The sequence below is a fragment of the Haliotis cracherodii genome, unplaced genomic scaffold, assembly GCF_022045235.1.
Source record: "Haliotis cracherodii isolate W230 unplaced genomic scaffold, xgHalCrac1.p SCAF_1, whole genome shotgun sequence".
NCBI classification, from domain to species: Eukaryota; Metazoa; Mollusca; class Gastropoda; order Lepetellida; family Haliotidae; genus Haliotis; species Haliotis cracherodii.
The window spans coordinates 9,783,840-9,797,500 of NW_027266264.1; the positions used below are offsets into that span (position 1 = coordinate 9,783,840).

At 40.5% G+C, this 13,661-nt stretch overlaps 1 protein-coding gene across 13 annotated transcripts in view; it reads left to right on the top strand.

Annotated features, from left to right (window-relative positions):
* The window catches only part of LOC139472247 (potassium voltage-gated channel protein Shaw-like), a 132,911-nt gene that overhangs the window by 84,638 nt on the left and 34,612 nt on the right, over positions 1-13,661 (top strand). Inside the window, exon 4 of one of the 13 annotated variants that reach the window (XM_071254659.1) lies at positions 10,250-10,420. The exons of 11 other annotated variants lie outside the window; for them this stretch is intronic. The gene's annotated coding sequence lies outside the window, so the exon portion shown is untranslated. The remainder of the gene's footprint in view (positions 1-10,249; positions 10,421-13,661) is intronic. One more of the 13 variants, XM_071254648.1, reaches the window with a different exon arrangement.

The following is a 13,661-nucleotide window of genomic DNA, read 5'->3' on the forward strand; positions in this document are numbered from 1 at the left end:
TTCCAACAGTGAGAAGTAATTCCTGATATTTGAGCGTCTTGGTGAACTACAGACACACAAATCAGTCTCGTACCCTTTGTGATTGCGTGTTGGACTTGTGATTAAAGATTTCCTTACTTGTGTCGATTCTCCGCCGTGGAACATGCGGTACTTTGTGGGCTTTGGCGCCATGTAATAAGTCTTGCCTTCCGCCATGAGAGCCATCCACTTAGAGAAGGGATTTCTTGATCTCGCGAGAGTGTTAAAGAAAGGTCAAGCAGCGAGACTTGGAAACAATGTCCAATTTACAAGTCCACATTCACAAGCCGGTTAGATTATGGCTCTGCTGCTTTAAGCGCATGGTTCTTGGTATTTGCTTGAAATTCATTTTTTGATACTTTACGTGTTCTTGATGTGCTTCAGAAATACCTTGAAGAATACATCTTGTTAGTTAGTTCCTATTGTTATTCATAAATTACGCATTTCAGCCATTTCTATTTCCTCTATTATGAATTTATCCTGCTTAAGCGTTCGCGGTTTGTATTCAAGGTCAAGGATAAAACTAAGCCTGATTTATGCAGTGCGAGTTCCATGATAAAGATGGGAATGACTTCGCGTTTGACAAGTGAATATAGAGTTATTTGCCTGTGTGACGTCACAATCAGCTGATCAATGACGCGGTTTTGGAGGTCACACCGGAAAGGTCAGCATGAGACTGCCGCTGATTCGATCAACACGCGAGTTCTTGTGTTTCCCCTCCAGAGGAGAATCGGCCGAATTGGGATTCGATTGATTTCTCTGTCATAAATCTAATTTTCACTTGAATCAGAGAAATGGATTCTCTAAGCCTAGCATGGTCATGCACTGTATCAGCGAAGATATTGGGGCTGCCTGGTCGTGGCTTCAGTTTCTGCTAGGCAAACACCTCAAGGCGGTGTGATGGAATACAATCACGGAACTTGTTGTATGCAATAGACACGAGTACTTGTATTAAGCGGTTTAACCTGGAGAAGTTGGCAAACAGTTGAAGCATAGGAACGAGAGGTTTCATTGAAGGCAGTGTGTAAACCCTAGCTCCAAAAGAATGGTTGACACTTTTACAATGTGATTTGTTTTTTGGGTTAGAATACACAGCCATACTCCTCAGCTTGGGGCAACTTTTGGGTAGTCAGGAAAGGGGGACTGTGAAAAAAATCGAGGACGCATTAAGGTTATGGGAACTTAGATATTCAATTGCCATGGATCACAGTTTACACATGTTGATATGGATGATGTTGGTCAGTTTACTTTGGTCTTTTGAAGCGGCTCTTGGTATTGGGATTGTACTGCCTCCTAATGTGTTCAATGACCGAGATATCAGTTAAATCTATATATGTCTATGGTATTGATGTTCAAATGAATTCTCTTTGTGGAAACTTATAAAACGGTTTAATTTATCTGTAGTTATTCTCGTTTTCTCTCACAATAAACGTGATCCAGATACGTCTATTGTTAAAGACATTTGAGTTGTGAGTTATGTACGGGTCTTGTCCTCCATAAACACTTGTAGCAATCTCCTCTCTACATCATTTGGTGGTCACATGAAGCAGCATCGCCCCGTCGCGGTCAAGGACGCAATTTAAAGAACCACACGCAGCGATCGTAAGTGAAAATACCAGTGAGTGTTCAAAATAGGTAGTTTGTACACAGACATGATGCAAAGTAAACATTTACCCAGTGTCCTGAACGTTGGATCACATTGTTGGGGGTCTCGCTCAGGAAATCCAATATGGCCGCCAACTGAGCAATGCGGAATGAACTAGTCAGAAGAAATGGGAGGAAAGATTCCTCCGCTATCAAAATTGAAGGGAATGCTTTGTTGTGTTGTATGAGAGCATAGCCGATATAGGTGCACTGCGGCTTGGGGATATCGAAGGATCAGGACGAGATGGCACGGGATACCCCATAGCAACAGGGCATATCATTAACAGAGGTGTTGTTTTCATACCCTCAAGATACGGTGTGACATTACTTTCTGAGAGTTTTGCCTTACCTCTACAGATTTACCTTCGTAAGGTGAGGATTCCTCCTTAATCCAAGGTCAGTTTAAAACACATGCTTTACTTGTTACATGCTGGATATGTTCATGGATTCTTTATCACCAAGCTCGTTGTTGGCCATTTTGTCCAAAACAAAATTTGAAACGTGTCATTTTCTAATCTCGCATGTTGTGCTTATTCCATGGGTGTTTTATGATTATATTACGTATTGCATTACGTAAACAGTTAACTGTTTTAGACTCACTTCATTTATATCTGCGAAGCATTACCCAAGTGAAATTTACTTGTTTTTCATTGACGAATTGAATGAAAGGGCGTTGTGTTTAAGTAAATAATGTATTCATTCATATGCTGTCCTATTCTTTTCCCAATTTAGCATCGTTAATACTACTTGGTGGCTTTCTTAAGTCTCCGTCACTGTGGTCATTCGCTTTCACCACCAGATTACCGTTCTTTTCATCTCCAGCATAGCGGTCATACCTGAATCCCAAATACTGGCAGCATTTGCAACGTGGCCAATATGATATGAGGATTTTTATTTTCCCAGGAAGCGTTTACTACCGGTGATTTAGAGGGCAGGCTTCCTGTGTCATTCCTTGAAGCAAACATTAATCAATAGCAAGGCACTGTTTGCTTAAAAAGCACGCACGTTTGCCATATATCACACACATAGCCTGTTTCATTTAACATGCAAATGAGAACAAAGCTGAATGTGTTGATCTGGCACGATTTATATAAGTGTTCTTTAGCTTCTGCTGATTTACACACATCTCATTCAGCGGTTAAATGTGTTCTTCTCATCAAGGTAAAATGTATCATCTGTAGGTTAGATGTCATTACTATATAAATTATCCTTCAGCATTAACCTTGTTTCTTCGATAAACGGCCATCATCAGTTTTTTGATCCAGGGTACACGAGAGAAGAAGCAGTTATAAAAACTAGCCATGAAATGCTAGTTGAAGTATTTTCGTATCCTTACACACCTGTTGTTCATGGAAACGCGTACATGAACGTGTATTATTTCAATCGTGGTATATGTCTCATGATTACACGACGCAGGCCATTAGCTTGGAAGTTACCATAACTCCGCCTGATTCTTGAACATGAGTGAGTGAGTGAGTTGGGTTTAACGCTGCTTTTAACATTATTCCAGTTATATCACGGCGTGTCAGCTTAATGTGGGGGAAAAGCCCGAAGTGATGCAGGTCTAAGACGTTTACCACTTCGGTGAAACCCACGAGCACGGGTATGGTGCTGACAAACCTAGAATCATAATCGCGGCGAACCGGGATTCGAACCCACAATCATAGGTTTCTGGCGTACCCAAGGGACGCAACTCTGCACAGCGAATCGCGGCGCCTTAGACGACTGGGCCACCGTGCCCTCTTCTTGAACATGACCTGTGGTCATTGAGGGGGACTACTTGGGGCATCTTTACGATCTTTAGGAATCCTTTTCACAGAAAACACAAACCTTTTGAGCTGAAACTTTATGAAGATGTTATCAGCCCATGATATGTCATTGATTTGTAAATGACATGGATTTGATTTGCAGAAGTATTCCTCAATTATGGAAGATATTAAATTTCCCAGAAACCAAATGCATAAAAAATATTTTTATTATTTATTAAGGTATCTAACACTTCAGTGGATTTTCTATGTAATCATAGCGGTTAGATTGAGATTACATTTGGATCTATCCTTCGGATTTAACATATAACACAGTCATCGAGCTGAAACTGTCTGTAGGTGGTAATGAATGTAAGTTGTTATAAGTTACTGTAATCAGCACCATCTGCAATCCATATGACAGCTGGTCAAGAACATAAGAATACGTGTCCGAAACCGTTTTACCAAATGCGGTATGAATTTACATGAATGTTTGTCGGCAATAATACCAATAAGACTATTAATATGAGATAAGTCTGTCCCCCACGTCAACAAGACTCCTTCACGTGCAAGGATTAATATTATCGATAGTGTCATTAACCGTTACACCCCTGGTGATAATTACGTATGAAACAATTTACTTATTTCATTTTTGATAAATAAATTAGGGTAATAAAAAACACAGCAAATGTTATTTTAATTCGCGTCCGACACGTTGCACGAGTATACGCCTTTATTCATATGAGCTCATTTTTTTCACCATTGATTACTGATATGTCGAAATTGTTGCTCACATTGTGATGAAAGGAATCCGCTGGTTTTTTGTGTACGTTTAAGTACAAGTGTATATGTGCTTTTACAAATTTACAATGTCTGAGATATTTCACGGGATTCAGCAATGCATGATCAAACATAGCTCCGTCAAACCCCTGGCAATTAAGGACGTCCTAAAACCAAGAGCAGCCTTGTGCAAGTTGGCCCAGGTCTCACGACGCGGTACACAATCCTAAGTATCATCTACATCGACTGGTGTTGCCAACCAATCCATACGGTGACGTTAGTTTCGCGAACACCTTGTGTCACGAACACCTATTCGTGAACAGCTGGCGTCATCACTGATTTTCAGTGATCCATTCATATAGTTTTCACCGCTATTTTGCATGCCTAATGTAATCTTTGTCGGAGATAATGGAGCCTGGTGTAGACGTTTCATATTTAGTGTATCACACGCAGGTCGCATATTTGTTAGTCTTTATGGCACCCTTACCGAGCGTTCGTACCGATTTCTGTACATTGTATATACCTGATATACACAGGGTTTGAAATGCTGTTGGGCTATAAATCTGAGTGGTAGACGTCGCTATCTTTAAGGAACAATAAAGTTAAGACCCCAGTGTTAGAGGAACCACGGTAGATAACGAAGATGTAGATATTCGCGCAGTTTCAGGCTGTAGTGCATGAACCTGCCGAGATAGCATCTCCATAAAGATACGTTGCAAGAACGCCGTCAAGGATGTTGTCTGGCGGGGCCCATTCAACACAAACGCTGTGAAGAAGCTCGAGACGAAGTGACGAGGATTATTGAATTCGATCCATCAATCAGTGGATCCTAGCACGATCAGGGAAGGCAACCGCAACAGGTAGAATAGAACATCACACATTTCAACTCAAATAATATGGAATGGTGCACAAGTATGAAAAAAACCTCAGCAGTATCAAATACTGAAAGACGTTTGAACCACAGATGCATTATTTTGTAACAAGTTAAGTGTAAACCAATTAAACATTTACACATACATGGTAACATTTAAAGGAAGGAACTGTTTACTCGTTCATGTTGGCCTTTCTAGCATGACGTCAACTGCAGGTGCACGTGCGTCGCACTGGGTAACGTAATACGGAAGTAATTCTCTATTTCTATTCAGAACTTATCCTTAATCAACTTCTTTCATAACACACATTCCTAGCTTCATTGGGGACTGTGATAATACGACGACAAGGCATCAGATGTAGGTTTGTAACAGATTTGTGTTCCAGTAATTGTGTTATTTTTATCTGGAATGTGGATACCACTAACACAACGTTCCGCATCGCTAACGACACGGAAGTCATTTATTGATAAGAACGACCCCAGTGCTGGAACCTGTTATGGCAGACTAGTCAGAGCATCGGATGCCTCTTGTATTTGATATGATTAGATTCATTTCAGTCAAGTGATAACTGTAGAAGTTTTAAGTAAAATGTAAAATACAGTAAGTGTTATGTCATGCTGATAATTTCAAGTGTCAAAGAAACTGAAGAAAAAGATAATTTATCATTTTTATAAACTGGGGCACTTTGGTCATATCATTTCAGAGCTGTGATTCGGGTCTATTTAGCCTGAGATTGCTAAGACCGTTCGCGAACACCTGGTGTCATGATTGATTTTCAGTGATCCATTCACATTATTTTCACTGCTAATTTGCGCCAAGTGAAATCTGTTTTGGCGGGTAATGGAGAATGGTTGACGTCTTATATTTATGTTGTATGGGAGGTAAGGTCGCCTTACACTAAGACTGCTTCGTTCACGTGGACCCTGATTTAGCGCACCATCGCACCCTGACTGCGAATATTGCAGTTCCCACTGAGGCACTGTTACCTGTTACTGGTTCGAATACAGTCAGTACACCGCCGTGGAATAACGGTAATATCCCCGCCCATGGCGTTAAAAGTCTTTTCACTTACTCAATCAGAATTTCATGTAACACGCCAGGGGAGCTTCAGAAGGTTGTTGTATAGATAATTAGAGAGTATATCAGATAGCTATGTTTAGAAATGTTTCTTTGTATGGAGTCCCTATCCTGCTAGTGTTAATCAACTAACTGTACTGCTGTTTGCGGCGTAGAACTACTGGTGAAATATTTACGATACAAGTTGAAAGCATTTCCACTGGGACCGACTCCCTCGAGGGAGAGCATCAAAAGCTGTAAAGACATTTCAAATTGATATGTTCCGTGAACACCCTGAGTCATGAGATCCCGAAACCAAACCCACGGAAGCCTCTATTCCTGGTAGGAAACTCTTGAAATATTCCTGGAAGAAACCGTTTGATTATTTTGGATTGACACGTTTTGTTCCTGCGGCTACGTAACTTCCTTACGTAAACATTCCACTCACGATTCGCTTTTATGACAACGATACATTTAGATAGACTTGTGTTCTAGATGTGTCGAGAGGGATGTATCGAAATAGAATTGTTCCAATTCTGGATTCCTGTCTTCTGAGGTCAGTGACTCTCACGTCTATCGCAACATATGTGAGCCAATATGAGCACTTGTTTGGTACCGTTTTGCGAATATTTTGAATGATGCTTGTGACGTATTTACGAAGCATGTTGATATGCATAATATGATTTTATTGATATGCAATCAAAGACTTCAGTAACACATTAACCGATATAGAAATTAAAGTAAGTTAACATATTTTGTTGGCCGTATCAAATGTTAAAACAGGAATAAAATATATTTAAAAAAATGTTTGTCACGTATAACATGGTATTCCGATGTTAATGTTTTTTGCAGTTAATGAATAAAAATCACCTTATTGTCTGTCATAATGTAGAACAGTATCGTTTTATATTTACCGTATTGATAGAGAAATGGAAACATCAACGCCAGAGAATAACCAGTCTCTATAATCCAACGAAACAGATTCCACTGGGCGTAAAATACAAAGCGCGGTGAACGTGTATGTACGTGTATTTAATCATACAAGAACACACACGAACATGGATCTCAAAACGATATTATTTCCCATATTTGATGTTTATGAATAGGTTTTAGGAAGGGATATGCAATCAGCTATAATTGGTTGCACAGGACATGAAATCTATGCCAAGTCGGCAACATTCACTATGAGACACACTTGGCCCTTCGTCAGATATTGTTTTATTTTGGCAATGATCCAATATCAGAACCGTCCAAAATGGTTGTGTAAAGTTATTACAAAGATAAATTATTAATTTTACATTACAAGTTTTATCCACAGTGGAATTGTCATTCATGAGAAAATTGATGAGATGTTGATGTAATTGCTTGGAACAGGTGTCGGTCGCTGCATGATGTGAATAGACGAGTAATGCTATAAATCGCATGGTGAAATTACCACCATACACAGTGTGAAGACAGTGTGCAGTGAAATCAACCCAGGAAACATTTGATGAAGAAGGATCAAAACAGTCTTATGTGATCCTATCTCAAGTTACACAACATTAAGAAACGAAAAAACGATGGTTAGAATCAAAAGCTTCCGAGAAGGGAAAATTTTCAGCCAAGCCGGTCATGCGCAGACGATATGAATCGGCCATTTTGACATTTGCTGTCAGTCATCCAGACAGCCCTTCAACAAAGTCTACGTCACCAACGTGCATGATTTACCAAAATGTTTCTTATTCAGTACCGTCATACATTTTTCAATGGCGTTTTTGAAACCTGCAGATCAGCGCACCCAGTTATTACACATAACACTTCCAGGGGGTTGGGGTAAAAATAGGCGTTGAACTACCGAGGTAGATTTCATACCGTGGTTGTTGCCATACATGATCAACATATTTTGACTTTATGTTCTGGGATGACGTCAGTAATAATTATACTGCTCATGTTCTGCCTTGGTTCATGTGTATGTTCCCCCGATAGATGTAAGTCCTTATAGCGGTAGCCACTAGAGCTTCCAGCTTTTGTTTATAGTCGACTTCAAAGCGGACTTCAACGGCCTCTTAATGAGAAAAGAGGCTATGGGGTGTTATTGCCTGGTCTGTTGTTTTGTGGCGTTATTTCTGGAATAATGTTTGGGAAGAACGTATAGTTGGATTTCATGCTTCTCGGCTGGGGTTTTGAAGCAGGAATACAGAAGTTTGTTCGTTTAGAATCCAAGAATCCACTATCATCAAATCTTAAATAAAAAATATATTCAGTTATGATATTATCGACATACTACTAGGTACTTCAGATTGGCGTGATATTCTCTCTCTCTCTCTCTCTCTCTCTCTCTCTCTCTCTCTCTCTCTCTATGGGTTAACGTTGTGACTACGTTTTGACGACAAAACAGCATACTAACCTATGTCAAATTGAGTTCTGCTGCTACCACTTGAGGGCTATAAACACCAACGATGTGATGAAGTATATACTGAAATGGCCACCGTATCTACCGCGTAGACCCTGAAGCTTGTATTTGACACTCTAGGTTTCAGATTATGGTATTCTAATCATTTACACGGATAGATTTAATTACGCCAAGGCCTCAATTGCATGATCATATACCTCTGTGAATCTGGGTTAGATCGGTGACTTGATTTATTGCATGTTATCGTACCGCGATACCATACCGCAGTTTGACATGAATACCGTACTCAGACACAGTTTACTGACTCCGAGCCGACCAATTCTTGTTTTAGTTCAATGCCGAGCGCCACGCAGGGTAACAACAAGTACCATTTTATAACGTCTTTTGGTATGACGCGGCCGGGGATCGAACCCCGACCTTCCACTCTCCGTGCGGACGCTCTACCTCTAGACCACAGAGGAGGTCTGGTTTGTTTGGTCCAGACTCGATTTATTTTAGGTCGCAGTGATACACAGCTGGGATAATTCTGACCGTGTGGTAACACCACATGGAACATGTAAATATAGGTGCACAATGTAGTTTCACAAAAGTGCCATTTTTTATATGATGAAATGGCATATCGTAATATTCATACTCTTTTGGAACAAACCTGTGATATCCAAATCCTACAAAATTCTCGACGCATTATCAGCAAACCACATGCTTGTCATCACCCTGTAAACTACCTATATTTTGTATTCCCCATCCAGTTTCTCAGCCTCATTGGTTATTTTGGCAGTTTTAATGTATACAAAACCATGTGTTAAGTATACAAATACGTACTTCACACATTCTGCCAGTATTTTCACAGTGGTATTGTTTTAATGTCAGTGTATTTATCGTAAGAGTATTTTCGTGCCAAGCTTGCGCTCGGAGCTCCACGTAATGCCCGGATTTATTTGTGTTCAATCCAAAACATCTAACTGTGAGTGTAGTGACGATCTAGATGCCATACATACTGATAGTATACACGTGAGTGAGAGTGTGTATCGTTGTCAGAGACACTAGCGTATAGTAAAATATTTTGACAAGATACAGTGAAAGTTACTTAAACTTTTCTCACTGTTATTTGAAGAATAAGTCCCGTCTAAAAGCTATTCAAATTTAATACAACCCGAAATAATGAGTCATATCCACACAGATCTTGTTTTCAAGTAATTCCTTTTCCGATTTTCTTAAATTTAATTCTCTTTTTGACGATTGAAGTATTTGTGATACGTTATACATTTTTGACATGATGTTTTCCTTCTTGCTCAGACTTGTTAGCCTAAAATGTTTAATGCTTAACCAACTAACCTTTGTGTATGGTCAGACCCATTGACAAAATATATCATTCTAGCGATCACCCTTCCATTAATTTACCCACACCAAGTATATTGATTAGGATTATTTCTCTTGACTCGGCACGATGGTCGGGAAGCGGGCGAAGCTCTGAAGGGTTACATTGATCTACGTTAAGTTGGGGCATACGGCCCTGGCAGCCTGCCATACTTTCCTGCTCAATCCGTGGTTGCAATCTGAAGCCCTCTACTTATGAAGATACAACAGCGTGTTGAAATCCAAGACACGTGGTCGTGTTTTGTTTTGCTAGAATTTGTCTCTGGCAGTATCCGTTGTTCTTGTCTTGATCATCACACACACCTGTGTTCTGCTTAATGGTATTTCCCTTTCGTCACCAATTATGTTTTGGTATTTGACTTCAGGCTAGGTGGCGTTATGGCCATAACAGCCTCGTTGTGAACTCCTCCCTGCAATGCCTGTCACCATTCATCATTTGAAACCATCGGCGTTGACAAATGGTTGTTCGTTTAGTGTTGCGTTCCGCCCATGGAGCTCCCTGCACTAACAAGACAGCTTCAGTATGTATTTTTTGTGTAAGTTTTGCTTCAGTGAATTCCGAGTAATGTGTTCTTGCTCTTTCTATGCTATACATTATTGTAATGCTCTTATCATTTACATGTTAAGCTTATATGTGAACATCGTTATTGTATTCATAAAAGAAAGACTATAGTTTCTGGAGGCTCTTTTGTATTAGGTCATCGCTTCCATTGGATGGTAGCTTATCCTGACCCTTGTATATTGATCCTCATCATTATAGCGTTGTGACTTCTTGTGGACGTTGTACATGTAGTCATTTCCTTGGGGAAGCCCGATGGTTAACGTGTTTGTTCGTCACCCGTCAGCCCATTCCTGGTGTCTCCCGCTGTGATATTTGTGGAATATTGCTAAAACCGGTGTAAATCCATACCCACTCACTCACTCACTCACTCATTTCACGACAAAGTAACTTCTTGTGGGCGTTGTACATGTAGTCATTTCAATCGCAACATAATAGCTTCTTGTGGAATGTGTATATGAAACCATGTCCTTCACAACATAATAGCTTCTTGTGAAATGTGTATATGCAACCATGCCCTTCACAACATAATAGCTTCTTGTGGAATGTGTATATGCAACCATGTCCTTCACAACATAATAGCTTCTTGTGGAATGTGTATATGCAACCTTGTCCTTCACAACATAATAGCTTCTTGTGGACAGTGTATATGCATCCATGTCCTTCACAACATAATAGCTTCTTGTGGACAGTGTATATGTAATCCTGCGCTTGACGTCTTGTGGATAGTGTATATGTTATCATGTGCTTGACGTCTTGTGGAGTCAGTGTATTTGTAATCAAGCGCTTCACAACATAGTAACCTCTATATAAAATCGGTAATAAGTATTATACTAATCTACTGTCGACATCACATTTTCTGTTTCGATAGCCTGAAATATTCTTTGCTATATCCTGAATGCTTGCTCAACCTGTCACACATTGGTCATTATAGTATGGTTGTCACAGCTTCAAATTCACCACGAATGTGGCATGCTTTATGCTGTCTTTATTGTATATAGGACAATTCAGGTCGATCCTTTCCTATCATATATCAAATTCAAGGTTATAAAATGTCGAAGCCGGCCATGCAAGCGAAAATGAGTGTGAAATGATGCTGAAATGCAATCGGTAGAGCAACAGCTGGTGTCCACATCGCATTGACCTCAAAGTACATTATATCCACAGTAGTTCAACATTTGGTCATATTGGCTTGAGTTGGAGACATGTGGTTAATCGTTTAATTAATCGTTATAATTGGTTACATGCTGGAACTATTAATGTTTGATTCAATGGTGGTCTAATCTTATGTAGTTGTAAGAACAGATCTTTATAAAAACGGCTTTGACTGAAGTTTGAGCATTATTGGCAGTACCGACCATTGTCATCACATAGGGGCAGTATTGGCAGTACCAACCATTGTCATCCCATAGGGGCAGTATTGGCAGTACCAACCACTGTCATCTCATAGGGGCAGTATTGGCAGTACCAACCACTGTCATCCCATAGGGGCAGTATTGGCAGTACCAACCACTGTCATCACATAGGGGCAGTATTAGCAGTACCAACCATTGTCATCACATAAGGGCAGTATTGGCAGTACCAACCATTGTCATCACATAAGGTCAGTATTGGCAGTACCAACCATTGTCATCACATAGGGGCAGTATTGGCAGTACCAACCACTGTCATCACATAAGGGCAGTATTGGCAGTACAAACCATTGTCATCACATAGGGGCAGTATTGGCAGTACCAACCATTGTCATCACATATGGGCATTACTTGCAGTACCAACCATTGTCATCACATAGGGGCATTACTTGCAGTACCAACCATTGTCATCACATAGGGGCATTACTTGCAGTACCAACCATTGTCATCACATAGGGGCATTACTTGCAGTACCAACCATTGTCATCACGTAGGGGCATTACTTGCAGTACCAACCATTGTCATCACAAAGGGGCATTATTGGCAGTACCAACCATTGTCATCACATAGGGGCAGTATTGGCAGTACCGACAACTGTCATCACATAGGGGCAGTATTGGCAGTACCAACCACTGTCATCCCATAGGGGCAGTATTGGCAGTACCAACCACTGTCATCACATAGGGGCACTTGGCAGTACCAACCATTGTCATCACATAGGGGCAGTATTGGCAGTACCAACCATTTCCATCACTTAGAGGGCATTAATGCGAGTACCGACCATTGCCATCACATAGGGGCATTAATGCGAGTACCAACCATTTCGATCACATAGGGGGCATTAATGCGAGTACCGACCATTGCCATCACATAGGGGGCATTAATGCGAGTACCGACCATTTCAATCACATAGGGGGCATTAATGTGAGTACCAACAATTTCAATCACATAGGGGGCATTAGTGCGAGTACCGACCATTGCCATCACATAGTGGGCATGAATGCGAGCACCGACCATTGTCATCACATAGGGGGCCTTAATGCGAGTACCGACCATTGTCATCACATAGGGGGCATTAATGCGAGTACCGATCATAACCATCACTTAGGGGGCATTAGTGCGAGTACCGATCATAACCATCACTTAGGGGGCATTAGTGCGAGTACCGAACATTGCCATCACTTAGGGGGCATGAGTGCGAGTATCGACCATTGCTATCACATAGGGGGCATTAATGCGTGTACTAGCTGTTCACTTATACAAGTTGGTGAAAAAGGTATAACATTGTTGTATGTAGGCCAAGTGTAATTCTTGCCATCTATTCACCTAGACGTTTGAATGTTACCGAATATCTGCGTTTCCCCTCGAAAATAATGAGATGATGAACACGTAATTATTCTTGCAAGCTCTTACTCAGTGATGCCAACAAACTCATTACTGAGAACGACCGATGGCGTTTATCGTTGATCTACTCATCACTGAATATGATACAACAATGAGAAAACCTATTTGCATGATATGGCTGTTGCCATGGTGATGAGCAAGCGAAATGGCGTCACGTAACAGTTTACGTCGTTAATGACGTCATACCAATTACAATTGGTTCCACGTCCATGTATAATGATAACTCAGTTTGAAATTAGGAAAGTAGATGGGTAATTGATGAACTAATCAGAGTAATGCAATATTTGGTTCTGTGTCAATTAATACCACGACATTTTCCGACATATGTGCTACATATCAAGTTAATGAGACTAGTTTCAACTGAACTGCAAGTATGTTCACCATTTATGGTGGTACCCTTGC